At 45.0% G+C, this 27,965-nt stretch overlaps 1 pseudogene; it reads left to right on the top strand.

Moving 5' to 3' along the window:
- The first annotated feature begins 256 nt into the window (after positions 1–256).
- Positions 257–27,965, top strand: part of LOC121546216 — a 36,724-nt pseudogene continuing 9,015 nt past the window's right edge.

Raw genomic sequence — 27,965 nt, 5'->3', positions numbered from 1 at the left:
CGTTTTGTAGACTACCCTTTGTCAAGGTAAAAAAAAAAAATCGTTGTTTAAAAGGAGTGCAAGGTTCGAATATAGTTACTGCACATGCGCACTTCACATAGTAGGCGTTCCCTACCAGAAATATGTAAATAAATACTAGAACGCGCCAATAGGATCTCACCAGTTCGTGCTTGCCTCTACAAACGTCCTTGCATGTTCTGCCCACTATGATTCATTTGCTCCCGTTTCAAACGACAGGCTCTTGTCTATCTTGGGTTAGTTATAAGAGTCTTCGGTATAAACATAGGCGGACTGGATCGTACCATTCTCTCAAAAAAAAATTCATTTCGCTTCTTTTGACGTATTTTCATTTATTTTCATTATAAAGATAGTACATTTTTGTGTTATAAATGTTGCGTAAGATAACCGTTTAATGCTCTCAAGATGATCTAGTCGTGCATTTCAAAAGTGCGCACTCCCCCGTTACGTGTTTGGTTTAGTCCCACAGACTGCCATGTTGGATTGAGCCAAAGATATCCAGCTGCTCGCGCTGGAGTTCCGATGAAAGTTAGGATCTATCATCTTCAAGACGTTGCAGGAATGTTCTCATAATTTGGATAAAAGAAGGACCTTGAGTTGTGTTTGGAACCAACGGAGATATTAGCATACTAAAGCTGTTTCTATCGGGTCGTGAATAGACGTGCATCGATGTGAGGGTCCGGTTGCAGGCCACCGGAGATCAATGACTGTTTGTTTGGGTTTCATACACCGACGAATCGGAATCAAAACACACCTTTTGGTTGATTGTCAATAATGAGTGGCCATCTGCCGCAACGGCGGCCCGCTAACAGTGGATCCATACTGCTAACCCCACAAGAGAACGACTGTCTCTTCAATTACCTTGGCAGGAAATGCACCGTAAGTTTATCAGTTGTTATACTTTCTTGACTAATTGCTCGTGGATGATGTTTACCCGTTTCAGGATGAACTGAAACCTGTGTAATTGATGCCTCAATATGTTTGATATGATAACAACCGAAGGAAAACAACTCTCGCCTCTGGCACTGACGCTCCTTCCCTTTGCTTCTTTGGCTAGACCGGTGGAACAGGGTTAGGGAAAAGGGAATGTTGATATCCAGGGACACTGTGACATTTGGGCGGTAGAAAGTTTCAGTCAAGCCCCGAGGCCTCGGGTGTTCCTTGACACACCTGCATAACATGGAAACACCCAGAAGAGCCAAACTACTGTTAGCAAGAATGTGTTGTTCGGTTTTGTTGGCCTAGACCAGGGCCAGTGTTTGGATCTGGTAAACTCCTCAACCTGGCCACGAATTATTATTCCAACTAACATTGCATAATGCCTTGGCTGCTCTCCGAAGTAGCCTGTGTGTTCAGAACAACTTGTCTGGCATGCTACCACACTTGGCATACATTGTTATGTTGTCCACACAATGCTTTCTCATAGGCAATCACACAAATAAATTCAGTTGATTGTTCTCCTCGGTTTTTGAGATGTAGCAATCAGTGAAGAATGTGACCAATGTAGCATTACAATGTATCTCTGTGGCAAATTAACTCTGATGGGCAGGGGCGCTATTTAATTTGACGGCCTGAAAATTATATTATATAACGCGTTTTGTTATCAGTTGACACTGCCAGGAAATTATATTTCAATAGAAACAGTGTCCTCTTGAAACATGATCTGCATTGATTGCACCCTTTAACCTCTGGTATTTAATTTGGTGTAATGTACAATAGAATTGTATTGCCCTACGCTTATGTCAACAAAATAGGTATACTGTATCTATTCACTGGTTTTACACCCAAGTGTGTCAACTTGATCTATGTCAGTAAACTACCCGGCTAGCCTTGGATGGTAGGCTCCTCTTCATCTGATGACAATTCAGAGAGAGAATGCACCCACCCCCCTTATTTCACTCTCCATAGAAGTATGTGCTACCTGTAAACACCAGTTTGGTTGATACAATTGGATGCCATTTAATGTTGTTAATCTGTTCATCAGGCATGTGGTTTAATCAGATTTCTCATGCATATGGGTCAGGTTGTGTTGCGTAATGTTTGAAACTAAGTTTGGCTTCTTGGCAAGTTGGCAGGTTTCTGGCCAGTGTGAAGTCGGATACTACTCGCACACGTTCCCTACAGTGGTTGAGGCTACAGTTTCTCTAGAGTAGACAAGTTGATAGTTTTGTCTCGGTAGTAACTTTCCCATACCACATTACCACACCCGTTGTTACTTCCCCAAATCACCTGGCTTTGAGTCATGTCACCTTTGTCATATTCACGAAGTAGGCTAAGATGGTGTTAAGGAAGTAGACTTATCTTACTTCCTCTTTCTCACGTGGTGGGCCAGAAGAGTACCGCCTCCTACCTCTCAGTCACAGTCAGACCTGTCCCAGGTGTGTCTCTGCACCTGTGTTGAACACCTGTATAAACAGCCAATTATGTTGTTCCAGAGACATCCAGGCCATGTCACTCAGCATGTGACACAGCCTAGGCAGTTGCGAGGAACATTTCTGCCTCTCTCTCCTCATGAAAAAAATATTGTTAAAATCTACGAGGAGTGAGTGATTGCTTGTTATGTAATGGTCTCATATAGCTAGAGAAGAAAATGTAGTAATTCATCATCACTGCTGCTGTCTTTTCTCTTCCTTCACAGAGAACTCAAGCCCCTGGCTTCTGTGTTTAACCTTTTGTTTATTCCAGTTGTTGAAGGCCAGTAATGTTATGCTAGCTGTTAGTCAGAAGCTAAGGTCTCTAATAGCCTGTTGAGCCGTCAGTGGATCTCAGCTCAGGGTCTCTCTCTGTGTCTCTCTCTTTCTCTCTCTCTCTCCTCTCTTTCTCCTCAATTTCTCTCTCTCTCTCCTCTCTTTCAGTCATTCATACATACAAACAGTGAGCAGCACACTCTGAAACGCAGGCCCTGCCAAATGATGAATCACACATGTGAGAGGTCCAACCTGTGCTGCTGTGGTTTCACTGACATTCAACTAATCGATATTCCTGCTGCTTCACTTTTTACTATCAGCACCTGGCTAGAGGTGGAAGCTATCCAATTCATGTTCTGTGTGTGTGAGTGAGACCGAGACGCAGAGACTGCCTGATCAGCAGTCCTCTCCAGCAGGAAGTGCGGTGGTCGACCTCCTCCAGTGTTTTGTGCTGGAGTGGCAAAAACGTGCCCTTTGATCTTAACCTCATTCTCTCCTTCCCAACCTCTTCCCTGTTCCCTCTCTTTCCCCACCTCGGCCTCCCCTTACCACCCCTACTCTGGGCCTCCCAATACCAGTCTCTGTATTTCCTACTACTCTCCAGTCTTTACTACTTTCCAACTCCACTCTGACTCCCCCCCTCCTTCCCAACCCCAGCTATTCCTACCCAATCCCAATTTTTAGGCTACATGGGAAATACTGTCAGGACATGGATGAATGATGCACAGTTACAGTACATTCGTCATCCTGTTTGTTTGTTTCCACTGTGAGCTCTCTACAGTCCTGCTGGCTATAGTGTGTAGTAGCACCAGCAGCCTGGAGAGTGGTGCCGTGGCGATGTCACTGGGACTGGGTGCTTCCTGTGGCCAGCGGGGTTGTTTCAGGCTGCCACTGGTGATCAGAGCTGGAGAGGCTGATCGATGATACAGTTCAGCTCTCTGTGACCTCACTGCCTTAGCCCTGTTGTGAGCACAGCCAGCTAGATGAGCACAGACAGATATTGCTTTCTTTGAAATGTAGGCTAGGCTAGAAAGCTTCATGTCTCCAGACACTGCACAGCCCTTATCCATCTGTGTGTAGTTAGCTACTAGGCCTTCTAGTAAACTTGGTTTACCACTTTCTGCTCTGGTCTGCCTTTCATCTGCAGGGTAATGGGCCTGAACCCCTTTGCGAGGAGGCTAGTAAACTTGGGGAAGAACCTGGGTTCGGTTTCCCAAAAGCATTTTAAGGCTAAGTTCATCATTAGAACCTTCGTAGGAGCATCGGAAAATCTCTGTGCTGTTTCCCAAAACCATTGTTACTAAAGTTGCTCTTGAAAACCCTCGTTATTTACCGACTGCCTCAGACCACTCGTAAAACAGTGAAGTGTGTCGTTAGCTGCTTTTTTACCCTTCTGAGTCACTTTATTCACAGAAAATCTCTGCTAAACATAGAATGAAGATGTTTATCTGTCTGACTGTGACCAACCATAACTTCAGAACAAAGTGGACTACAAATAGGCCTACAAACTTGCCAAAATCTTTGCAATTGTTACAAACAAGTGAAGGATAAAAAGCTTTAAATTAAACCGAAGATGACTGCATTAAAATATACTTTTGGTCATGTAGTGTATGTTCGTCGAACATCTCATTCCAAAATCATGAACATTAATATGGAGGTGGTCGCCCCTTTGCTGCTATAACAGCCTCCACTCTTCTGGGAAGATGTTGGAACATTACTGCTGGAAATTGCTTCCATTCAGCAACGAGCATTAGTGAGGTCGGGCACTGATGTTGGGTGATTGGGCTTGGCTCGAGTCGGTGTTCTAATTCATCCCAGAGGTGTTCGATGGGTTCGAGGTCAGGGCTCTGTGCAGGCCAGTCAAGTTCTTCCACACCGATCTCGACAAACCATTTCTGTATGACCTCACTTTGTGCACGAGGGCATTGTCAACCTGAAACAGGAAAGGGCCTTCCCCAAACTGTTGCCACAAAGTTGGTAGCACATAATTGTTTAGAATGTCATTGTATTGTGTAGCGTTAAGATTTCCCTTCACTGGAACTAAGGGGCCTAGCCCAAACCATGAAAAACAGCCCCAGACCATTATTCCTCCTCCACTTAACTTTACAGTTGGCACTATGCATTGGGGCAGGTAGTGTTCTCCTGGCATCCGCCTAACCCAGATTAGTCCAATGGTGGCGAGCTTTACACCACTCCAGCCAACGCTTTACATTGCGCATGGTGATCTTAAGCTTGTGTATGGCTGCTCGGCCATGAAAACCCATTTCATGAAACTCCCGACAAATAGTTATTGTGCTGACGTTGTTTCCAGAGGCAGTTTGGATCTCTGTAGTGAGTGTTGCAACCGATGAGACACGATTTTACGCGCTACGTGCTTCAGCACTTGGCTGTCCCGTTCTGTAAACTTGTGTGGCCTACCACTTTGCGGCTGAGCCATTGTTGCTCCTAGACATTTCCACTTCACAATAACAGCACGTATAGTTGACCGGTGCAGCTCTAGCAGGGCAGAAATTTGACAAACTGACTTGTTGGAAAGGTGGCATCCTATGACGGTGGAGATTGCATGGCTGTGTGCTCGATTTTATACACCTGTCAGCAATGGGTGTGGCTAAAATAGCAAAATCCATTAATTTGAATATATAGTGTAAATAGGCAACGTGTGTATATATATTTTAATCATATTGAAATACATTTTCAGTCAAATTTTATTTGTCACATGCTTCGTAAACAACAATGCAGAGTTGAAGATAAAATAACAATTGTGACATGAGGAATAAATACACAGTGAATAACAATAAAGAGTAAACAAATAACATGGCTATATACAGGGACTATCAGTACCTAGTCGAATGCAGGGGTACGAGGTAATTGAGGTTGCTATGTACATTAAGGGCCTTCAGAAAGTATTCACACCCTTTGACATTTTCCACATTTTGTTACAGCCTGAATTTAAAATGGATTAGGACTAAATTTAGTTTTTTTTTTATCACTGGCCTACACACAATAACCCATAATGTCAAAGTGAAATTATGTTTTAAAATGTCTAAGTTTTCTACCCCTTTGTTATGCCAAGCCAAAATAAGTACAGGAGTAAACATTTGCTTAACAAGTCTCGTAATAAGTTGAATGGACTCACTGTGTGCAATAATAGTGTTTAACATGATTTTTGAATGATTACCTCATCTCTGTATGCCACACATACACTTATCTGTAAGGTCCCTCAGTCTAGCAGTGAATTACAAACACAGATTCAACCACAAAGACCAGAGAGGTTTTCCAATGCCTTGCAAAGAAGGGCACCTATTGGTAGATGGGTAAATAGAAAGAAGCAGACATTGAATATCCCTTTGAGCATGGTGAAGTTATTAATTACACTTTGGATGGTGTATCAATACAACCAGTCACTACAAAGATTCAGGCGTCCTTCCTATCTCAGTTGCCTGAGAGGAAAGAAACCGCTCAGGGATTTCACCATGAGGCCAATGGTGACTTTAAAACGGGTACAGTGTTTAATGGCTGTGTTAGGAGAAAACTGAGGATGGATCAACAACATTGAAGTTACTCCACAATAGTGACCTAATTGACAGAGTGAAAAGAAGGAAGCCTGTACAGAATCAAAAATATTCCAAAACATGCATCCTGTTTGAAACAAGTCAATAAAGTAATACTGCAAAAAATGTGGCAAAGCAATTAACTTTTTGTCCAGAATATATAATATATATGCCATTTAGCAGACGCTTTTATCCAAAGCGACTTAGTCATGTGTGCATACATTTTTACGTATGGGTGGTCCCGGGGATCGAACCCACTACCCTGGCGTTACAAGTGCATGCTCTACCAATTGAGCTACAGTGTTATGTTTGGGGCAAATCCAAAACAACACATTACTGAGTACCACTCTCCATATTTTCAAGCATAGTGATGGATGCATCGTTATGGGTATGCTTGTAATCGTTAAGGACTAGGGAGTTTTTTAGGATAAAGGGAAACGGAATAGAGCTAAGCACAGGCAAAATCCTAGAGAAAAACCTGTTCCAGTCTGCTTTCCACCAGACACTGGGAGATGAATTCACCTTTCAGCAGGACAATAACCTAAAACACAAGGCCAAATCTACACTGGAGCTGCTTACCAAGAAGACGATGAATGTTCCTGAGTGGCCGAGTTACAGTTTTGACTTAAATCTACTTGAGAATCTATGGCAAGACCTGAAAATGGTTGTCTAGCAATGATCAACAACGAATTTGACAGAGATTGAAGAATTTTGAAAATAATAATGGGCAAATGTTTCACAATCCAGGTGTGGAAAGCTCTTAGAGACTTTTACATTTACATCATTTAGCAGACGCTCTTATCCAGAGCGACTTACAAATTGGTGCATTCAACTTATGATAGCCAGTGGGACAACCACTTTTTCTTCTTCTTTTTTTATGGGGGGGGATTACTTTATACTATTCCAGGTATTCCGTAAAGAGGTAGGGTTTCAAGTATCTCCGGAAGGTGGTCAGTGACTCCGCTGTCCTAGCGTCGTGGGGGAGCTTGTTCCACCATTGGGGTGCCAGAGCAGCAAATAGCTTTGACTGGGCTGAGCGGGAACTGTGCTTCCGTAGAGGTAGGGGAGCTAGCAGGCCAGAGGTGGATGAACGTAGTGCCCTCGTTTGGGTGTAGGGTCTGATCAGAGCCTGAAGGTAAGGAGGTGCCGTTCCCCTCACAGCTCCGTAGGCAAGCACCATGGTTTTGTAGTAGATGCAAGCTTCAACTGGAAGCCAGTGGAGTGTTTGAGGAGCGGTGTGACATGCGAGAACATGGGAAGGTCGAACACTAGACGGGCTGCAGCATTCTGGATAAGTTGTAGGGGTTTAATGGCACAGGCAGGGAGCCCAGCCAACAGCGAGTTGCAGTAATCCAGACGGGAGATGACAAGTGCCTGGATTAGGACCTGTGCCGCTTTCTGTGTAAGGTAGGGTCGTACTCTGCGAATGTTGTAGAGCATGAACCTGCAGGATCGGGTCACTGCTTTGATGTTAGCGGAGAACGACAGGGTGTTGTCCAGGGTCACGCCAAGGTTCTTTGCACTCTGGGAGGAGGACACAATGGAGTTGTCAACCGTGATGGCGAGATCATGGAGCGGGCAGTCCTTCCCCGGGAGGAAGAGCAGCTCTGTCTTGCCTAGGTTCAGCTTGAGGTGGTGATCCGACATCCACACTGATATTTCTGCCAGACATGCAGAGATGCGATTCGCCACCTGGTTATCAGAAGGGGGAAAGTATAAAATTAATTGTGTGTCGTCTGCGTAGCAATGATGGGAGAGACCATGTGAGGATTTGACAGAGCCAAGTGACTTGGTGTATAGAGAAAATAGGAGAGGGCCTAGAACTGAGCCCTGGGGGACACCAGTGGTGAGAGCACGTGGTGCGGAGACAGATTCTCGCCACGCCACCTGGTAGGAGCGACCTGTCAGGTAGGACGCAATCCAAGAGTGAGCAGCGCCAGAGATGCCCAACTCGGAGTGGGTGGAGAGGAGGATCTGATGATTCACAGTATCAAAGGCAGCGGATAGGTCTAGAAGGATAAGAGCAGAGGAGAGAGAGTTAGCTTTAGCAGTGCGGAGAGCCTCCGTGACACAGAGAAGAGCAGTCTCAGTTGAATGACCAGTCTTGAAACCTGACTGGTTTGGATCAAGAAGGTCATTCTGAGAGGGATAGCAGGAGAGTTGGCTAGAGACGGCACGTTCAAGAGTTTTGGAGAGAAAAGAAAGAAGGGATACTGGTCTGTAGTTGTTGACATCGGAGGGATCGAGTGTAGGTTTTTTGAGGAGGGGTGCAACTCTCGCTCTCTTGAAGACGGAAGGGACATGGCCAGCGGTCAAGGATGAGTTGATGAGCGAGGTGAGGTAAGGGAGAAGGTCTCCGGAAATGGTCTGGAGAAGAGAGGAGGGGATAGGGTCAAGCGGGCAGGTTGTTGGGCGGCCGGCCGTCACAAGTCGCAAGATTTCATCTGGAGAGAGAGGGGAGAAAGAAGTCAAAGCATAGGGTAGGGCAGTGTGAGCAGGACCAGCGGTGTCATTTGACTTAATAAATGAGGATCATCCACAGAGAGGGAGGAGGGAGGAGGAGGAGGATTCAGCAGGTAGGAGAAGGCGGCAAAGAGCTTCCTAGGGTTAGAGGCAGAGGCTTGAAATTTAGAGTGGTAGAAAGTGGCTTTAGCAGCGGAAACAGAGGAAGAGAATGTAGAGCGGAGGGAGTGAAAAGATGACAGGTTTTCCTCCATTTCCACTCGGCTGCCCGGAGCCCTCTTCTGTGAGCTCGCAATGAGTTGTCAAGCCACGGAGCAGGAGGGGAGGACCGAGCCGGCCGGGAGGATAGGGGACATAGAGAGTCAAAAGATGCAGAAAGGGAGGAGAGGAGGGTTGAGGAGGCAGAATCAGGAGATCAGAGGGAGAAGGATTTAGCAGAGGGAAGAGATGATAGGATGGAAGAGGAGAGAGTAGCGGGAGAGCGAAGGTTGCGACGGCACATTACCATCTGAGTAGGGGCAGAGTGAGTAGTGTTGGAGGAGAGTGAGAGAGAAAAGGATACAAAGTAGTGGTCAGAGACTTGGAGGGGAGTTGCAGTGAGATTAGTAGAAGAACAGCATCTAGTAAAGATGAGGTAAAGCGTATTGCCTGCCTTGTGAGTAGGGGGGGACGGTGAGAGGGTGAGGTCAAAAGAGGAAAGGAGTGGAAAGAAGGAGGCAGAGAGAAATGAGTCAAAGGCAGACGTAGGGAGGTTAAAGTCACCCAGAACTGTGAGGGGTGAGCCATCCTCAGGAAAGGAACTTATCAAGGCATCAAGCTCATTGATGAACTCTCCAAGGGAACCTGGAAGGCGATAAATGACAAGGATGTTAAGCTTGAATGGGCTAGTGACTGTGACGGCATGGAATTCAAATGAGGAGATAGACAGATGGGTCAGGGGAAAAAGAGAGAATGTCCACAGTAGGAGTAGCAGTGTTTTCTGTGGTAATCCATGTTTCCGTCAGCGCCAAGAAGTCGAGGTACTGGAGGGTAGCATAGGCTGAGATGCACTCTGCCTTGTTGGCTGCAGAACGGCAGTTCCAGAGGCTGCCAGAGACCTGGAACTCCATGTGGGTCGTGCGCGCAGGGACCACCAGATTAGTGGCAACAGCCACGTGGTGTGAAGCGTTTGTATGGCCTGTGCAGAGAGGAGAGAACAGGGATAGACAGACCCATAGTTGACAGGCTACAGAAAAAGGCTACAATAATGCAAAGGAGATCGGAATGAAATGAACTAAACATCTGGGAAAGCGAGAGAGCGGGGCCTCCCTCACGTACGTTTCACTGAAACACTCAAATATAACTCTCCCAACTTCCACTATAGAAATTATAATTGTTGTAAACTACAGCGGTTCAATGTTTTCTAGGAATAGACTCTAACTTAGTTTATTCAGCTAGCTAACTTGGTATAGTATTCTTCCGTGAAAACCGTCCAGGGCACCGAATCCTATGACGCCAACTAGCATGCCAGCCTCCAATAACACGGTTTAGCACCAATACTCGGTTACAACAAACCACCAGTGTGTTAACACGCCAAGCAGATCATTTGTGTCAGTGTCTAACGTTGTGTAAAGTTTTGGGTTAGTTTTTACAGTTTGAGTGAGTACGTCGTCAACTTATTCAGCCAGTTAGTTAGCTAGAATAGTTAGCATACTAGCTAGCCATTGCTCTCTGCCAACGAACTAACCCCTCCTCCCACGGCACGAACACACAGAGAGCCAAGCTAACTTATCCATAAAGACTCTCAGCTGTAATCGCTGCCAAAGGTGCTTCTACAAAGTATTGACTCGGGTGTGAATACTTATGTATAATATATAATTCTGTATTTAATTTTCAATACATTTGCAAAAATGTCTAAAAGCATGTTATGTGTGTGTTGGCCTGGTATAGAGGTACTGGATGGCAGGGAGCTCGGCCCCAGTGAGGTACTGGGCCGTACTCACCACCCTCTGTAGTGCCTTGTGGTCGGGTGCCTTGCAGTTGCCATACCAAGCGGTGACGCAACCAGTCAAAATGCTCTCAATGGTGCAGCTGTATAACTTTTTGAGGATCTGAGGGCCCATGCCCATGTCAATTCCTTAGTAATGTGGATACCGAGGAACTTGACGCTCTCAATCCGCTCCACTACAACCCCATCGATGTGGATGGGGGCTAGCTCGCCCCACCGTTTCCTGTAGTCCACAATCAACCTTTGTCTTGCTGACGTTGTGGGAGAGGTTGTTATCCTGGCACCACACTGCCAGGTCTCTGACTTCCCTATAGGCTGCCTCATCGTCGTCGGTGATCAGTCCTACCACCGCCTTGTCGTCAGCAAACTTGGAGAAGACACATTTCAATTGAGTTATATTTTGCCAATAGGCTACTATCTCTGTAATTTGTCTAATGACGCACTTAACAAACATTCTCTCTGCGTGGTGTTTTGGCCTTCGGCCGTTGTAGGGACGACGCTTTGTTAAAACACTCGTAAGCCTAAGTTCCATCGCTATCGGGAAACTGGGCCCTGATCTTGAGTCTGTGTAGTGGAGCCTGACATCCAGCCCTGCTGGTGAGAGGGTTCTGCCGCAGGCCTATCTGCCCCAGCAGGATCACACATAATGGGCATGGAAGGAAGGCTAGACCACCTCAGTCTGTGTAAGACCATGAGACACTTGGCAATAACTTTCCAGTTAGCTCTGTTTGAGCTAGCCCTTTATCTTTATGACAAGTTCTCTTCAAAGAGCTGAGGACATTGTTGGCATTGCTGCAGCAGATTCACTTGATAACCACTGCTCCCTGAGACGGCCTCCTTCTAGTGCTTACAGGTCTAGATACATTACTGACATGGCTGCTGTCTGAGTCAGTCAGCGGTGTGATACAGTTCGGTCTTATAGGGAAGGGCGTAGAGGCAGTTACTGTGGGACACAAACACTGCTGCCAACAGTAAAGACACTATAAAGATACGTTATGACAGGCCAAACTTCCTGTCCTTCTCGCATTACTTTAACAGGACAATGACCCAACACACCTCCAGGCTTTGTAAGGGCTATTTTACCAAGAAGGAGTGTGATGGAGTGCTGCATCAGTGCTGCATTACATAGTCTCACTAAGCCCAAACCTGATGGGATGTCGTATCGCTGCAGAATGGTGTAGTAGCCATGCTGGTTAAGTGTGCCTTGAATTCTAAATAAATCACAGACAGTGTCACCAGCAAAGCACCCCCACACCATAAAACCTCCTCCTCCATGCTTTACGGTGGGAAATACTCATGCGGAGATCATCCGTTCACCCACACCGCGTCTCACAAAGACTTGGTGTGGCGGTTGGAACCAAAAATCTCCAATTTGGGCTCCAGACCAAAGGACAAATTTCCACCTGTCTAATGTCCATTGCTCGTGTTTCTTGGCCCAAACAAGTCTCTTCTTATTATTGGTGTCCTTTAGTAGTGGTTTATTTGCATCAATTCGACCATGAAGGCCTGATTCACACAGTCCCCTCTGAACAGTTGATGTTGAGATGTGTCTGTTACTTGAACTCTGTGAAGCATTTATTTGGGCTGCAATTTCTGAGGCTGGTAACTCTAATGAACTTATCCTCTGCAGCAGAGGTAACTCTGGGTCTTCATTCCTGTGGAGGTCCTCATGAGAGCCAGTTTCATCATAGCGCTTGATGGTTTTTGCGACTGCACTTGAAGAAACCTTCAAAGTTCTTGAAATGTTCCGTATTGACTGACCTTCATGTCTTAAAGTAATGATGGACTGTCGTTTCTCTTTGCTTATTTGAGCTGTTCTTGCCATAATATGGACTTGGTCTTTTACCAAATAGGGCTATCTTCTGTATACCCCACTACCTTGTCACAACACAACTGATTGGCTCAAACTCATTAAGAAGGAAATAAATATATAAAATATATTACAGTTGAAGTCGTAAGTTTACATACACTTAGGTTGGAGTCAATAAAACTAGTTTTTCAACCAATCCACACATTTCTTGTTAACAAACTATAGTTTTGGCAAGTCGGTTAGGACATCTACTTTGTGCATGACACAAGTCATTTTTCCAACAATTGTTTACAGACAGATTATTTCACTTATAATTCACTGTATCACAATTCCAGTGGGTCAGAAGTTTCCATACACTAAGTTGACTGTGCCTTTTAAACAGCTTGGAAAATTCCAGAAAATGATGTCATGGCTTTAGAAGCATCTGATAGGCTAATTGAAATCATTTGAGTCAATTGGAGGTGTATCTGTGGATGTATTTCAAGGCCTACCTTCAGACTCAGTGCCTCTTTGCTTGACATCATAGGGAAATCAAAAGGAATCAGCCAAGACCTCATAAAAAGAATTGTAGACCTCCACAAGTCTGGTTCATCCTTGGGAGCAATTTCCAAACGCCTGAAGTTGTTCATCTGTACAAACAATAGTACGCAAGTATAAACACCATGGGACCGCACAGCCGTCATACCGCCTAGGAAGGAGACGCGTTCTGTCTCCTAGAAATGAACGTACTTTGGTGCGAAAAGTGCAAATCAATCCCAGAACAACAGCAAAGGACCATGTGAAGATGCTGGAGGAAACAGGTACAAAGTATCTATATCCACAGTAAAACGAGTCCTAAATCGACATAACCTGAAAGGCCACTCAGCAAGGAAGAAGCCACTGCTCCAAAACCGCCATAAAAAGCCAGACTACGGTTTGCAACTGCACATGGGGACAAAGATCGTACTTTTTAGAGAAATGTCCTCTGGTCTGATTAAACAAAAATATAACTGTTTGGCCATAATGACCATTGTTATGTTTGGAGGGAAAAGGGGACCTTGCAAGCCGAAGAACACCATCCCATCTGTGAAGCACAGGGGTGGCAGCATCATGCTGTGGGGGTGCTTTGCTGCAGGATGGACTGGTGCACTTCACAAAATAGATGGCATCATGAGGAAGGAAAATTATGTGGATATATTGAAGCAACATCTTAAGACATCAGTCAGGAAGTTAAAGCTTAGTCGCAAATGGGTCTTCCAAATGGACAATGACCCCAAGCATACTTCCAAAGTTGTGGCAAAATGGCTTAAGGACAACAAAGTCAAGGTATTGGAGCGGCCATCACAAAGCCCTGACCTCAATCCTATAGAGAATGTGTGGGCAGAACTGAAAAAGCGTGTGCGAGCAAGGAGGCCTACAAATCTGACTGTTACACCAGCTTTGTCAGGAGGAATGGGCCAAAATTCACCCAATTTATTGTGGGAAGCTTGTGGAAGACTACCCGACACGTTTGACCCAAGTTAAACAATTTAAATGCAATGCTACCAAATACTAATTGAGTGTATGTAAACTTCTGACCCACTGGGAATGTGATGAAAGAAATAAAAGCTGAAATAAATAAATCTCTCTACTATTATTCTGACATTTCACATTCTTAAAATAAAGTGGTAATCCTAACTGACCTAAGACAGGGAATCTTTACTAGGATTAAATGTCAGGAATTGTGAAAAACTGAGTTTAAATGTATTTGGTATGTAAACTTCTGACTTCAACTGTGTGTGTGTGTGTGTGTGTGTGTGTGTGTGTATATATAATAGATATTTATCTTTATCCATTTTTTAAAGGATGAATATGCTCTTCACGCTATTAGTGTGGTAGCTACGGGACCAAAACAGCAGAAAAGTTTAGCCTCACACTTCAACGCTCTTAGATGTTGCGGAAATCAGCCTGATATTGTGTTTACTTGGATCGTTGAGTCTACCTTTAAACCAGGAAGTTGATTCCATTGTGGTCGAATACCTATTTTTTAAAGGGAGACCTGGCCAACTCTGCTTCACTGTAAAACAAGACAGAGTCTGTGGGTCTCAGTTAAATCCCTATTCCAACCATTTGACATTTTAGTCATTTAGCAGACGCTCTTATCCAGAGCGACTTACAGTTAGTGCCTTCATCCCTTGTATCAGGGGTAAATAATAAATAATAATAATAATATGCCATTTAGCAGACGCTTTTATCCAAAGCGACTTACAGTCATGCGTGCATACATTTTTTGTGTATGGGTGGTCCCGGGGATCGAACCCACTACCTTGGCGTTACAAGCGCCGTGCTCTACCAGCTGAGCTACAGAGGACCACAGTCAGTACTATACTCTCTCATCACATCATTCATTAACCCCTTGTGCCTCTCTCTCTCCCCTGCAGTCGCTGTGTTCTGCGGTGGTGCAGGTATACTCAGCAGACAGGAACTCAGCCTGGACCAAGAAGTGCTGTGGTGTGGCCTGTCTGGTCAAAGACAACCCAGCACGATCCTACTTTATCAGGGTGTTCGACATTAAGGTGGGTTGAGTTCACACACACAACACAGGCCAACTCAGGAACACGGCAGCACGGATTGTCCTTTACTATAGCGATGACAAATAGTTCTGATCACTGTACACACTCTCACACTCTTTCCTTATTTACATACACATATAGGGCTGTTGAGGTGACCGTATTACCGTGGTAGTCACGAGTCATGAAGGCAGTCAAATTCCATGTGACCATTTAGTCACGGTAATGAGGCTTCTCCAAGCTCTGATGCTGCTGATGGTCATTAGTAGCCTACCAAACTTGCTAACTGCCTGATACTCAGTACTCTATTGTCCCTCTAATCACTCTGACATCAATGCAAATGTAATCGAAAATCGACTCAAACACTTAATGAGAGCCCTTGAGCTCATGTTGCGCAACATTTGTATAGGCTATGCAATTGCGTGAGAAAACAGAGTGATGGCCTCTACTAAAAAGAGGAGGATCCCATCAGCTTTCTGTAGGCTAGGCCTACTACACTGCTCAAAAAAATAAAGGGAACACTTAAACAACACATCCTAGATCTGAATGAATGAAATAATCTTATTAAATACTTTTTTCTTTACATAATTGAATGTGCTGACAACAAAATCACACAAAAATTATCAATGGAAATCAAATGTATCAACTCATGGAGGTCTGGAGTTGGAGTCACCCTCAAAATTAAAGTGGAAAACCACACTACAGGCTGATCCAACTTTGTTGTAATGTCCTTAAAACAAGTCAAAATGAGGCTCCGTAGTGTGTGTGGCCTCCACGTGCCTGTATGACCTCCCTACAACGCCTGGGCATGCTCCTGATGAGGTGGCGGATGGTCTCCTGAGGGATCTCCTCCCAGACCTGGACTAAAGCATCCGCCAACTCCTGGACAGTCTGTGGTGCAACGTGGCGTTGGTGGATGGAGCGAGACATGATGTCCCAGATGTGCTCAATTGGATTCAGGTCTGGGGAACGAGCGGGCCAGTCCATAGCATCAATGCCTTCCTCTTGCAGGAACTGCTGACACACTCCAGCCACATGAGGTCTAGCATTGTCTTGCATTAGGAGGAACCCAGGGCCAACCGCACCAGCATATGGTCTCACAAGGGGTCTGAGGATCTCATCTCGGTACCTAATGGCAGTCAGGCTACCTCTGGCGAGCACATGGAGGGCTGTGCGGCCCCCCAAAGAAATGCCACCCCACACCATGACTGACCCACCGCCAAACCGGTCATGCTGGAGGATGTTGCAGGCAGCAGAACGTTCTCCACGGCGTCTCCAGACTCTGTCACGTCTGTCACATGTGCTCAGTGTGAACCTGCTTTCATCTGTGAAGAGCACAGGGCGCCAGTGGCGAATTTGCCAATCTTGGTGTTCTCTGGCAAATGCCAAACGTCCTGCACGGTGTTGGGCTGTAAGCACAACCCCCACCTGTGGACGTCGGGCCCTCATACCACCCTCATGGAGTCTGTTTCTGACCGTTTGAGCAGACACATGCACATTTGTGGCCTGCAGGAGGTCATTTTGCAGGGCTCTGGCAGTGCTCCTCCTGCTCCTCCTTGCACAAAGGCGGAGGTAGCGGTCCTGCTGCTGGGTTGTTGCCCTCCTACGGCCTCCTCCACGTCTCCTGATGTACTGGCCTGTCTCCTGGTAGCGCCTCCATGCTCTGGACACTACGCTGACAGACACAGCAAACCTTCTTGCCACAGCTCGCATTGATGTGCCATCCTGGATGAGCTGCACTACCTGAGCCACTTGTGTGGGTTGTAGACTCCGTCTCATTCTACCACTAGAGTGAAAGCACCGCCAGCATTCAAAAGTGACCAAAACATCAGCCAGGAAGCATAAGAACTGAGAAGTGGTCTGTGGTCACCACCTGCAGAACCACTTCTTTATTGGGGGTGTCTTGCTAATTGCCTATAATTTCCACCTGTTGTCTATTCCATTTGCACAACAGCATGTGGAATGTATTGTCAATCAGTGTTGCTTCCTAAGTGGACAGTTTGATTTCACAGAAGTGTGATTGACTTGGAGTTACATTGTGTTGTTTAAGTGTTCCCTTCATTTTTTTGAGCAGTGTATATTCATTTCTCAACTTTCCCATTATTAAGCACATTGCTTATCTTTACAACAGGAGTATAGCCTACCTGGCTGGCATGAAAATGAATCACGGGAAAAGCGTCCTCCATTCGCTATTTAAGTATTTTTCCCGCAGGTGCATGATAATGGTCCATTCTAAATCAAAACAAATTTCACACACATATTATTTAGTATATGTAAAGACGAGATTAAATCAAGAATTGTCTGATGGGTGAAAATATTAGCCTATCACTTGTGATTTATATATTATCATTTGTGAATGATGCCCTACTTTTTTCGAATCATAGTTGCACACCTCATGTAGCCTAGCCCATAGGCCGATATGTTTTGATAAGGTTTGTATCACAACTAAAGTGGCCAAATGACTTCTTAAAATTTAAGCACATTAATCCGCTTTACAAGGGGTTTAGAACCTAACTGGTATACATAAGCAGTGCGTGAGTTTCAAGTTTGGAGTTTGGGGAAGATCATTTTCACCATAAAAATGCACCTTTATAATAAAAGCATTACATGCATAATCGCATTTGCGGTCACTTTTGATAATGGTGTTTTCCTGGTAATGGAACATTCCCGCTTATAGCCTACTGACATGTGCACATTGCTGCGCTTATAATGTGAAGAAATAGCCTAATAGTTTATCAACATTTAAGCTAAATGTTCTGATCTGTTGTGTCAGCCACATTGCGTAAACACTTTTTTTTTTTTTTTTTTTTTATACTGGTGTTTGTATTAATTTGGGATCTATGCCATCCCACAACTGTCCCAGACTATGTTTGGAATATTTATTTCTCGCACAGAATAGAATAGGTTGACTTTTGTACTATGGGGGATAGTAGATTGACATGGGCTAGTGTTTTTGCTGTTCGTTAGGCCTACTCATCTTGTGGACAGTTCTTCCAATTGTTTCAATATGCACATCGGAATTGGATAAGGACGAGAGCAGTTGCGTCCTCTGTGTCTGTCTTCACTTGTAAGATAAAGGCGAAAGAAACGCACACCTATTTAGGCGAGATGCTGGCTGACGGCGTAAAACACTTCGAAAAGGAAAGCCGCACACTCTAGGACCTCAGATGCAATAATTTTATATCTTAATAACCAACGTTTCGACAGACAAGCTGTCTTCATCAGGGTATAATGACAAACACTGCGGGTCACTGGTTTATATAGTGTGAAAGGACACACACAGGTGTCTGTAATCATGGCCGGGTGTGGCCTAATAGCATTGGCCAATTCACAAATAAAAACATACAAAAAACATGGATAGCATATGATCATAGATACTTAGCTACATAGGCCCACAACATTTACAATGAATAGCAAAATCACAAGAATGGCTTCAAATCAAAGTCTACGTTGAGACCGAAGGGAGCAAGGGTCTTCAAATTAAAGATCCAGGCAGCCTCTCGCTTTAACAATACGTTGTCGAGGTCACCCCCTCTCCTAGGGAGGGTGACATGTTCTATGCCGATATAACGTAGGGAAGAAATCAAGTGGTTCGATTCCAAAAAGTGGGCAGCGACTGGGTATGTCGAGTTTTGGCACCTAATGGTGCTACGATGTTCTGAGATTCGTACTTTTAATTCACGCTTTGTTTTACCCACATAATTTTTACCACAAGGACAAGTTATAAGATAAATAACTGCCTTAGTGGAGCACGTAATAACACCTTTGATTGGGATCTGTTTCCCTGTTTGGGGGTGTTTGAAGGATCTACATTTGTAAGTGCCATTGCATTGAGCACAGCCGTTACACTTGTAGTTTCCATCCGGTAGAGGCGCAAATAGACGTTGTGCAGGGATATTTAGGGGTGGTAAATCAGAGTTTACCAATTGATCTCTGAGATTTCTGCCCCACGAGAATACAACCAAGGGAGGGTCTGAAAACACATTACCAATACTGTCATCGGATCTTAGAATGTGCCAATGTTTGTGAACGATTCCCTTAATTTGTTCAGAGCACTTTGAATAGCGTGTTGTTAGAACGCAAGAATGGTTCTTTTTAGGAGACTGTCCTTGAAAGAGATCAGGTCTCGATTTGTTTTGAATTTTCTCAATGGCAGTATTATGAACAGCTCCCCTCCTGTGTAAAGGACACCAGCAGTATGATCTCTATTGTTGAATCTCTTGATCCTCTCCCTGATAATACCTTGTTAGTTACTTTTGATGTTGAGTCGTTATACACAAATATTCCACACGAGGGCGGTATTGAAGCCATGGAACATTTTCTTCTGCAACGTGACCCTAATGAACTACCTTCCAGTGCATGCATTATAACATTGGCTGAAATAGTACTCACACACAACTACTTTATGTTTCTAAATGATTTCTTCATTCAGACGAAGGGTACAGCTATGGGATCCCCTATGGCTCCTAACTATGCTAATTTGTATGTGGGTTACATTGAGAAACAGTCAATTTTCAAACTTCTAAAAAATGTTTTCTTGCCTAACATTATTATTTGGAAACGGTACATTGATGATCTTTTTGTTCTATGGAGGGGTGATTCTAAACAGCTCCAGGCATTCCATGCTTTTCTTAACTCTTGTTCTGAGCACCAGAGATTTACTATGCGATCTGACACACGTCAAATCAGTTTCCTTGATCTTCTGATTTTGAGTGAGGATAATGTTCTATACACTGATCTTTACAGGAAACCTGCTGATCGTAATAGTTTGTTGAGGGCTGATAGCTGTCACCCACTTCCCTTGAAAAACAGTTTGCCTTACAGCCAATTCTGTCGAATCAAAATAATTTGTAAAAAACAATCAGATTTCGACCATAATATGGCTGAGATGCAAAGAACATTCAAGGAGAGGGGGTACAAAAATGGTCAGATTAATACTGCCATTGAGAAAATTCAAAACAAATCGAGACCTGATCTCTTTCAAGGACAGTCTCCTAAAAAGAACCATTCTTGCGTTCTAACAACACGCTATTCAAAGTGCTCTGAACAAATTAAGGGAATCGTTCACAAACATTGGCACATTCTAAGATCCGATGACAGTATTGGTAATGTGTTTTCAGACCCTCCCTTGGTTGTATTCTCGCGGGGCAGAAATCTGAGATCAATTGGTAAACTCTGATTTACCACCCCTAAATATCCCTGCACAACGTCTATTTGCGCCTCTACCGGATGGAAACTACAAGTGTAACGGCTGTGCTCAATGCAATGGCACTTACAAATGTAGATCCTTCAAACACCCCCAAACAGGGAAACAGATCCCAATCAAAGGTGTTATTACGTGCTCCACTAAGGCAGTTATTTATCTTATAACTTGTCCTTGTGGTAAAAAATTATGTGGGTAAAACAAAGCGCAAATTAAAAGTACGAATCTCGGAACATCGTAGCACCATTAGGTGCCAAAACTCGACATACCCAGTCGCTGCCCACTTTTTGGAATCGAACCACTCGATTTCTTCCCTACGTTATATCGGCATAGAACATGTCACCCTCCCTAGGAGAGGGGGTGACCTCGACAACTTATTGTTAAAGCGAGAGGCTGCCTGGATCTTTAATTTGAAGACCCTTGCTCCCTTCGGTCTCAACGTAGACTTTGATTTGAAGCCATTCTTGTGATTTTGCTATTCATTGTAAATGTTGTGGGCCTATGTAGCTAAGTATCTATGATCATATGCTATCCATGTTTTTTGTATGTTTTTATTTGTGAATTGGCCAATGCTATTAGGCCACACCCGGCCATGATTACAGACACATGCGTGTGTCCTTTCACACTATATAAACCAGTGACCCGCAGTGTTTGTCATTATACCCTGATGAAGACAGCTTGTCTGTCGAAACGTTGGTTATTAAGATATTAAATTATTGCATCTGAGCTCCTAGAGTGTGCGGCTTGTCTTCACTTGTAGCCTGTGAAAAAGACCAGATCACATGATGGAGAACGCAGCACTCCGGGAGAAGGGCACAACAAAGGCTTGGATCTTTTTAGGGGGCATTACAGCCACCAAGGGGATGCCGCCGTGAAATTCCAGGCATTATCAAGTGCTGGTCAAATTGTGAATGAGAGACTATTGGAGTGTGTGCAGCCTGCGCAAAAAAACAAAGCAGAGTTCATGCCTTTCAAGCGACTTTTTTCAAATCATCATTAGTCGCATCATGCAGCCTTAAAATCTATTAAAAATCAAACCTATAGCCCAACGTTTGTAGAACAACTAAAGTTATATTAATAACTCGAAATGAAGCATATAGGCTTACCTACAGTGAGGGGAAAAAAGTATTTGATCCCCTGCTGATTTTGTACGTTTGCCCACTGACAAAGAAATTATCAGTCTATAATTTTAATGGTAGGTTTATTTGAACAGTGAGAGACAGAATAACAACAACAAAAAATCCAGAAAAACACATGTCAAAAATGTTATAAATTGATTTGCATTTTAAGGAGGGGAAATAAGTATTTGACCCCTCTGCAAAACATGACTTAGTACTTGGTGGCAAAACCCTTGTTGGCAATCACAGAGGTCAGACGTTTCTTGTAGTTGGCCACCAGGTTTGCACACATCTCAGGAGGGATTTTGTCCCACTCCTCTTTGCAGATCTTCTCCAAGTCATTAAGGTTTCGAGCCTGACGGTTGGCAACTCCAACCTTCAGCTCCCTCCACAGATTTTCTATGGGATTAAGGTCTGGAGACTGGCTAGGCCACTCCAGGACCTTAATGTGCTTCTTCTTGAGACACTCCTTTGTTGCCTTGGCCGTGTGTTTTGGGTCATTGTCATGCTGGAATACCCATCCACGACCCATTTTCAATGCCCTGGCTGAGGGAAGGTTCTCACACAAGATTTGACGGTACATGGCCCCGTCCATCGTCCCTTTGATGCCGTGAAGTTGTCCTGTCACCTTAGCAGAAAAACACCCCCAAAGCATAATGTTTCCACCTCTATGTTTGACGGTGGGGATGGTGTTCTTGGGGTCATAGGCAGCATTCCTCCTCCTCCAAACACGGCGAGTTGAGTTGATGGCAAAGAGCTCGATTTTGGTCTCATCTGATCACAACACTTTCACCCAGTTCTCCTCTGAATCATTCAGATGTTCATTGGCAAACTTCAGACGGGCCTGTATATGTGCTTTCTTGAGCAGGGGGACCTTGTGGGCGCTGCAGGATTTCAGTCCTTCACGGCGTAGTGTATTACCAATTGTTTTCTTGGTGACTATGGTCCCAGCTGCCTTGAGATCATTGACAAGATCCTCCCGTGTAGTTCTGGGCTGATTCCTCACCGTTCTCATGATCATTGCAACTCCACGAGGTGAGATCTTGCATGGAGCCCCAGGCCGAGGGAGATTGACAGTTCTTTTGTGTTTCTTCCATTTGCGAATAATCGCACCAACTTGTCACCTTCTCACCAAGCTGCTTGGCGATGGTCTTGTAGCCCATTCCAGCCTTGTGTCGGTCTACAATCTTGTCCCTGACATCCTTGGAGAGCTCTTTGGTCTTGGCCATGGTGGAGAGTTTGGAATCTGATTGATTGATTGCTTCTGTGGACAGGTGTCTTTTATACAGGTAACAAGCTGAGATTAGGAGCACTCCCTTTAAGAGTGTGCTCCTAATCTCAGCTCGTTACCTGTATAAAAGACACCTGGGAGCCAGAAATCTTTCTGATTGAGAGGGGGTCAAATACTTATTTCCCTCATTAAAATGCAAATCAATTTATAACATTTTTGACATGCGTTTTTCTGGATTTTTTTGTTGTTATTCTGTCTCTCACTGTTCAAATAAACCTACCATTAAAATTATAGACTGATCATTTCTTTGTCAGTGGGCAAACGTACAAAATCAGCAGGGGATCAAATACTTTTTTCCCTCACTGTATTTCTTTGTTAACGCTCAACACAGAATTGCTGCATGTGCGCACTTCCTCAAATCGTTTGGAGAAAATATTTATATTTTATTCAGCTTTGTTCAATTGTATTCTTTATACTATAAAATAATGCCACGGCATTTTAAGCAAATCTTGGCTGCTAAATGAACTAGTGTAGCCCACAGCCATTTGGCATAGCCAGATCAGGACCTAACATAAGGACAACTCAGAGAATGCTATTCTGTTCTTCTGAAATAGACTACATTTCCTTCATATCATGCTTCTTTAGACCTGTCTAAAATAAATAATGGATTTATTGTGAAGGTGTAGGCTATATATTACATGGATTTATTAGACATTTTAAAATGTAGATGTTCCAAAGGTCTGCATCAGTGGCTTGTAGGCTATGTGTGGAAGCCTGGAGATGCTGAATGTGGTTATTTACATTTTAGTCATTTAGCAGACGCTCTTATCCAGAGCGACTTACAGTTAGTGAGTGCATACATTATTTTTTATTTTTTCATACTGGCCCCCCGTGGGAATCAAACCCACAACCCTGGCGTTGCAAACGCCATGCTCTACCAACTGAGCTACATCCCTGCCGGCCATTCCCTCCCATACCCTGGATGACGCTGGGCCAATTGTGCGCCGCCCCATGGGTCTCCCAGTCGCGGCCGGCTACGACAGAGCCTGGATTCGAACCAGGATCTCTAGTGGCACAGCTAGCACTGTGATGCAGTGCCTTAGACCACTGCGCCACTCGGGAGATATTTATGTTGATTAACGGTCAATTACCATGGGACCGACAGTTATTTGCTTGACAATCACCAGCTGACGACATTTCGTGACCGCCACAGCCCTATACACGTATACAGAATCTTTATCTTGTACTCTATTCACACACAATCCTTGTCCAATACCTACATGCTCTCTCTCACAAATACACACACACACACACAAAATATGTGGATATGCCCTTGAGCAAGGCACTTAATCCTAATTTGCTCCAGGGGCGCCGTACTACTATGGCTGACCCTGTAAAACAACACATTTCACTGCACCTATCCTTTGTATGTGACAAACATATCTATTTTTAAAATAATAATAATTCTATCCACACACTCTCTCTCTCTCCACAGGAGGGTAAAACCATGTTCGTGCAGGAGCTCTACAACAACTTCTCAATCAATGTTTCCAAATCTTACTTCTTCACATTCGCAGGAGACGTGAGTTATACCTTTCGTGATGTACCTTGCTCCAACCAAGTCCTTTCACATGACATGGTCATTTTTCTTATAGCAAAAACCTGTGTGTGCCATCTTTTGAAGCTTGCAGTGTTGTTCATTGTTATGACATTCCACTTCCTGTTTGTGTGTGTAGTCGTGCCAGATGGGACTGAACTTCGCCAGCGAGGAGGAGGCCAAGCATTTCCGGGACGCCGTGGGGGAGCTGCTGGGGAGACGACAGAGAAAATCTGGTGACTACTACCTACTGACGCCATCTTTGATTCTACTGACCTCGAACCTCTGATATTAAAACCATCTCCTCTACTCTGACCTCGGCCTGGTTTTGCTAATGTTTGGACAGATCCTCTCAATTTTGAGATATAGATCTCTCCTCCTCTCTATGCCGTCTCTTTTACTCCCTTATTGTACAATTGACAGCTCTCTCTCGCTCTCTGGCCCACCGTTAAGGGCTTTAGCTCCGGTAGAAGGGGAGCAGATCTAGAATCACCTTTACCCTCTCCTAAATCCTAACGTAAACATGTGCCTGATCAGCTAAGATCAGTGTCCAGGGGCAACGGTGCTCTTCCATGCCACTTTTTGAAGTGCTCCTGGAGATCAGCTTGCTTTAATAACAAGGTCAGGACTGTTTGTCCTCTGTCCCAAACCAGCAAGAGTCTATGCAGTTTCTGTATGGATGATGACCCTTGACTCTTTTAGATTTGTGCTCCATTTTGTCAGTCTGTCTGATCGTTCTGGTAAATCACTAACACGTACACGTACGCTTGACGATCCACACGCGCGCGCATCCTCCGCCTATCCAACCATATGCTGCTTATAAACTAACTCCGTCCGAACCCCCCGCTTGCAGATGAGTTCCTCTTTGATCCATACACTTCAGTCACCTGTGACTCCATACCAATCACTTACCTCTCCCTTTCACTAACACTAACACACAGCACTATACAGGAGTTTAATTCTATACATTTTGTTTTACAGAAAAAAGACGTGACCCTCCAGGTCCAAATGGTAGGTTCTTCATGAAATTCACTCAAGTTTTTTGTTGGAAAATAATTTTGATTTGAATCAGAAATCGACGTAGACACTAATTTTTCAATCAAATAACCCTGAAATGATTGGACTTAAAATATACATACACGTAAACAAACACGCTCATCACTCCCTGACTTTGATTGAATGGTTCCAGTGTAAAGCCATTGGATAATCCACTGAAAGCAGGGTGTCTCAGAGTGAACACCTCTCCCAAGCCCCTAACTAACAGATTACCTACCCTACCCCCCAGTCCTAATCGTAACCATAAGGTGCATGGAAGTACTGTATAACTGACTGTAGCATCAGTGGTGAAAGGCAATTTGTACGTACCATAGACCCGCCTTACAGGACATGCTTAGGTATTCTGCATGCACACACTCCAGTAAGCCAGTTCTACAGGGACGTTGAGCAGATCCCTCAATCTTAAAATACCAAACCTGTGACACCACTCACACACTCCAAACCAGGCCATATGAATAATCAGCCAACCTCCACATCCACAGTAAATCAATTAGCTATAGATAAGAAGCTATATATAACCATGTAGAGTATAAGAGGTTTCTATTTGAGGTTTCATTCTCAAATCCCCTCTCATCACTACCCAGACAGGCTGGGGTGTGAAACGGTTCATTGGGTTTTTCTTAAACTTATGCCACTTAGTACCAGAGCTTTCCTTACTGTCTAGATACTGTAGTAGTCGAAAGTGCTCCCCATAATGTTGTACTGGTCTGACTGGGTGGACAGACCATGTCACCCCAGTCAACCCCTGGTCTGCTTAATCAGGCTAAGAGGATTTAATTCAGCCGCTAATGTTAGTTACTTCACAATACTCACGCTACCCCAGTCCCCTCACACTCACAGCACTGGCATTGTGGAACAGAAGGAGTTGTGGTGAGGGAGTAGAGAGAGGGGGAGTAGAGGAAATTGGGGTGGGGGTGGAGGTCAGAATTTGTGACATTTTCTCTTCAGAGCGGTGACCTGTAAACAGATTGCGGAGGATGACGTTTTTACCTGGCACAGCCCAGACCTATCCTGTCAGATGAGGGTTAATCAGACTGGCATGGTTTGGGCTTTGCCCATGCAAACAACATTCTGGCCTAGCTGGCATGGTGTGTTCTGCCTGTGACCGTACAGCGGTTTGTCTGTGGTGTCCCAGCGGCTGCAGTAATGACTGGTGAGAATGGCTCTTCGGATAGGAAGAGAGCACAGACAGATCCAGTGATTGTACCACGTTGGACAGATGGATGTGGTGCCGTGTTTGTTTGGGTCTGACTCACTAGTGTGTCTCGGGGGAATTAACCGTGTTCACCCGGAAGGTTACAGCTTCAATTGTTGCCCTGAATGCCCTCTCTCGTTCACCCCTCCCCCTCCTCCTAATCGCTCTCACTCTCTCTCTCCCTTTTTTTCACACTGTCTCTCCTTCTTTCTCCATGCTGTCTCTCTTGAGTCCTGTCTCCCACCCAGCCAGTCTCTCTCTGATGTAGATTCCTCATGTTTAAGAGAACCTCAGGGATTATGGTGGATTAGCAGTGGGCATTAATGGTTATGTAAAATCCAGCTGCACCGTGATTTGCTGGGATTAGAGGTGGGCTGCTGTTGGGGGTGTGGTTTGTCACACTGGTGGAGAGGGGAGGAGTGCAGAAGGGAGGGGAGGAGAGAGTAAGGGAAAGTGTCAGGCTCGGAGAACTGGAACCTGGCAGTGCTCCCTGTTGCGAGGGGGAGGAGAGAGCACTCTGTTTGGAGGCGGGGCCAGCTGTAGCTGTGGCATTTGCCCAACCCCTAGGCACCTCACTCAGCCGGAGGGTCTTAGTCTGCCTGCTGTCTGTCTGGTCGTACCCTGCTCAGTCTCCTCTCTGGTTGCTCCTCCACCTGGTTCTCTGGATCTGTTTTTGGAAACTCCTGGAGTTGGTTCTCTAGTTCTGTGGCTCGCACACCCTGTGTTCCTCTCGGGATGTCGCTCTGATTCTCTGGATCTATAAATCTCTGGATCAGTGGATCTCTGCGCTATAGCCCAGGACTGGGCACCACATAGTCTTGCCCCCCATGCTGCCATCATCTCTCTGAGATGATGTTCTGTACCACCTTCCTGTCCTCTCCCTCTGAGGACCTATCTGAGGGGGGGGGAGGAGGGGGGATGCATCCGGGAGGGTGTCTCTCCACCCTCCACTGCCTGATCCTTCCCCAGGAGGATCTATATGCGCCCCCCTCTGACCCCACCACCCGCCTCTCGCTACGCCACAGGGACCACGCCTGCGGCGTGGTTGGTAAGATGCTGCTGGACGTCAACATGGCGGCGGCCGGAGGGTGTGAGGGGGACAGAGGTGAGAGGAAGGGGGACGGAACTCCCTGTGACTGTAGTCCCTCAGTCTTGCCCTCGGTCAGACAGAGCCCCCGTGGGGACTCCAGCCACAGAGGTAGGTGGCTAAGGAGTCAGGACACGTGTGTCCATAGAATTCAGTTTGGATTGACCACTATGTGGGTGTCACAGGACTTGTGAGCCATAGGTAGTGGCAATATTATTCAGTGTGAGGATTCCACACAAATCTCATCCAGTCAGTGTTGTAGTAGTTTTTTTTTTGTTTGTTTCGTGTTTGCTGTGCATTGGTCTATCCCTGCAGTCCCTCTAGCAGACATCTCTCTCACTAACTGCCCTTAGCCTAATGGGAGGCATCAGAGAGGAGATGGTTTTACATGAGTGCCTAGTAAGAATGTAATGTGATCACAGCAGCAGATAGTG

This window comes from Coregonus clupeaformis, unplaced genomic scaffold (genome assembly GCF_020615455.1).
Source record: "Coregonus clupeaformis isolate EN_2021a unplaced genomic scaffold, ASM2061545v1 scaf0070, whole genome shotgun sequence".
Lineage (NCBI taxonomy): Eukaryota > Metazoa > Chordata > Actinopteri > Salmoniformes > Salmonidae > Coregonus > Coregonus clupeaformis.
This window is presented reverse-complemented; position numbering and strand designations above follow the sequence as displayed.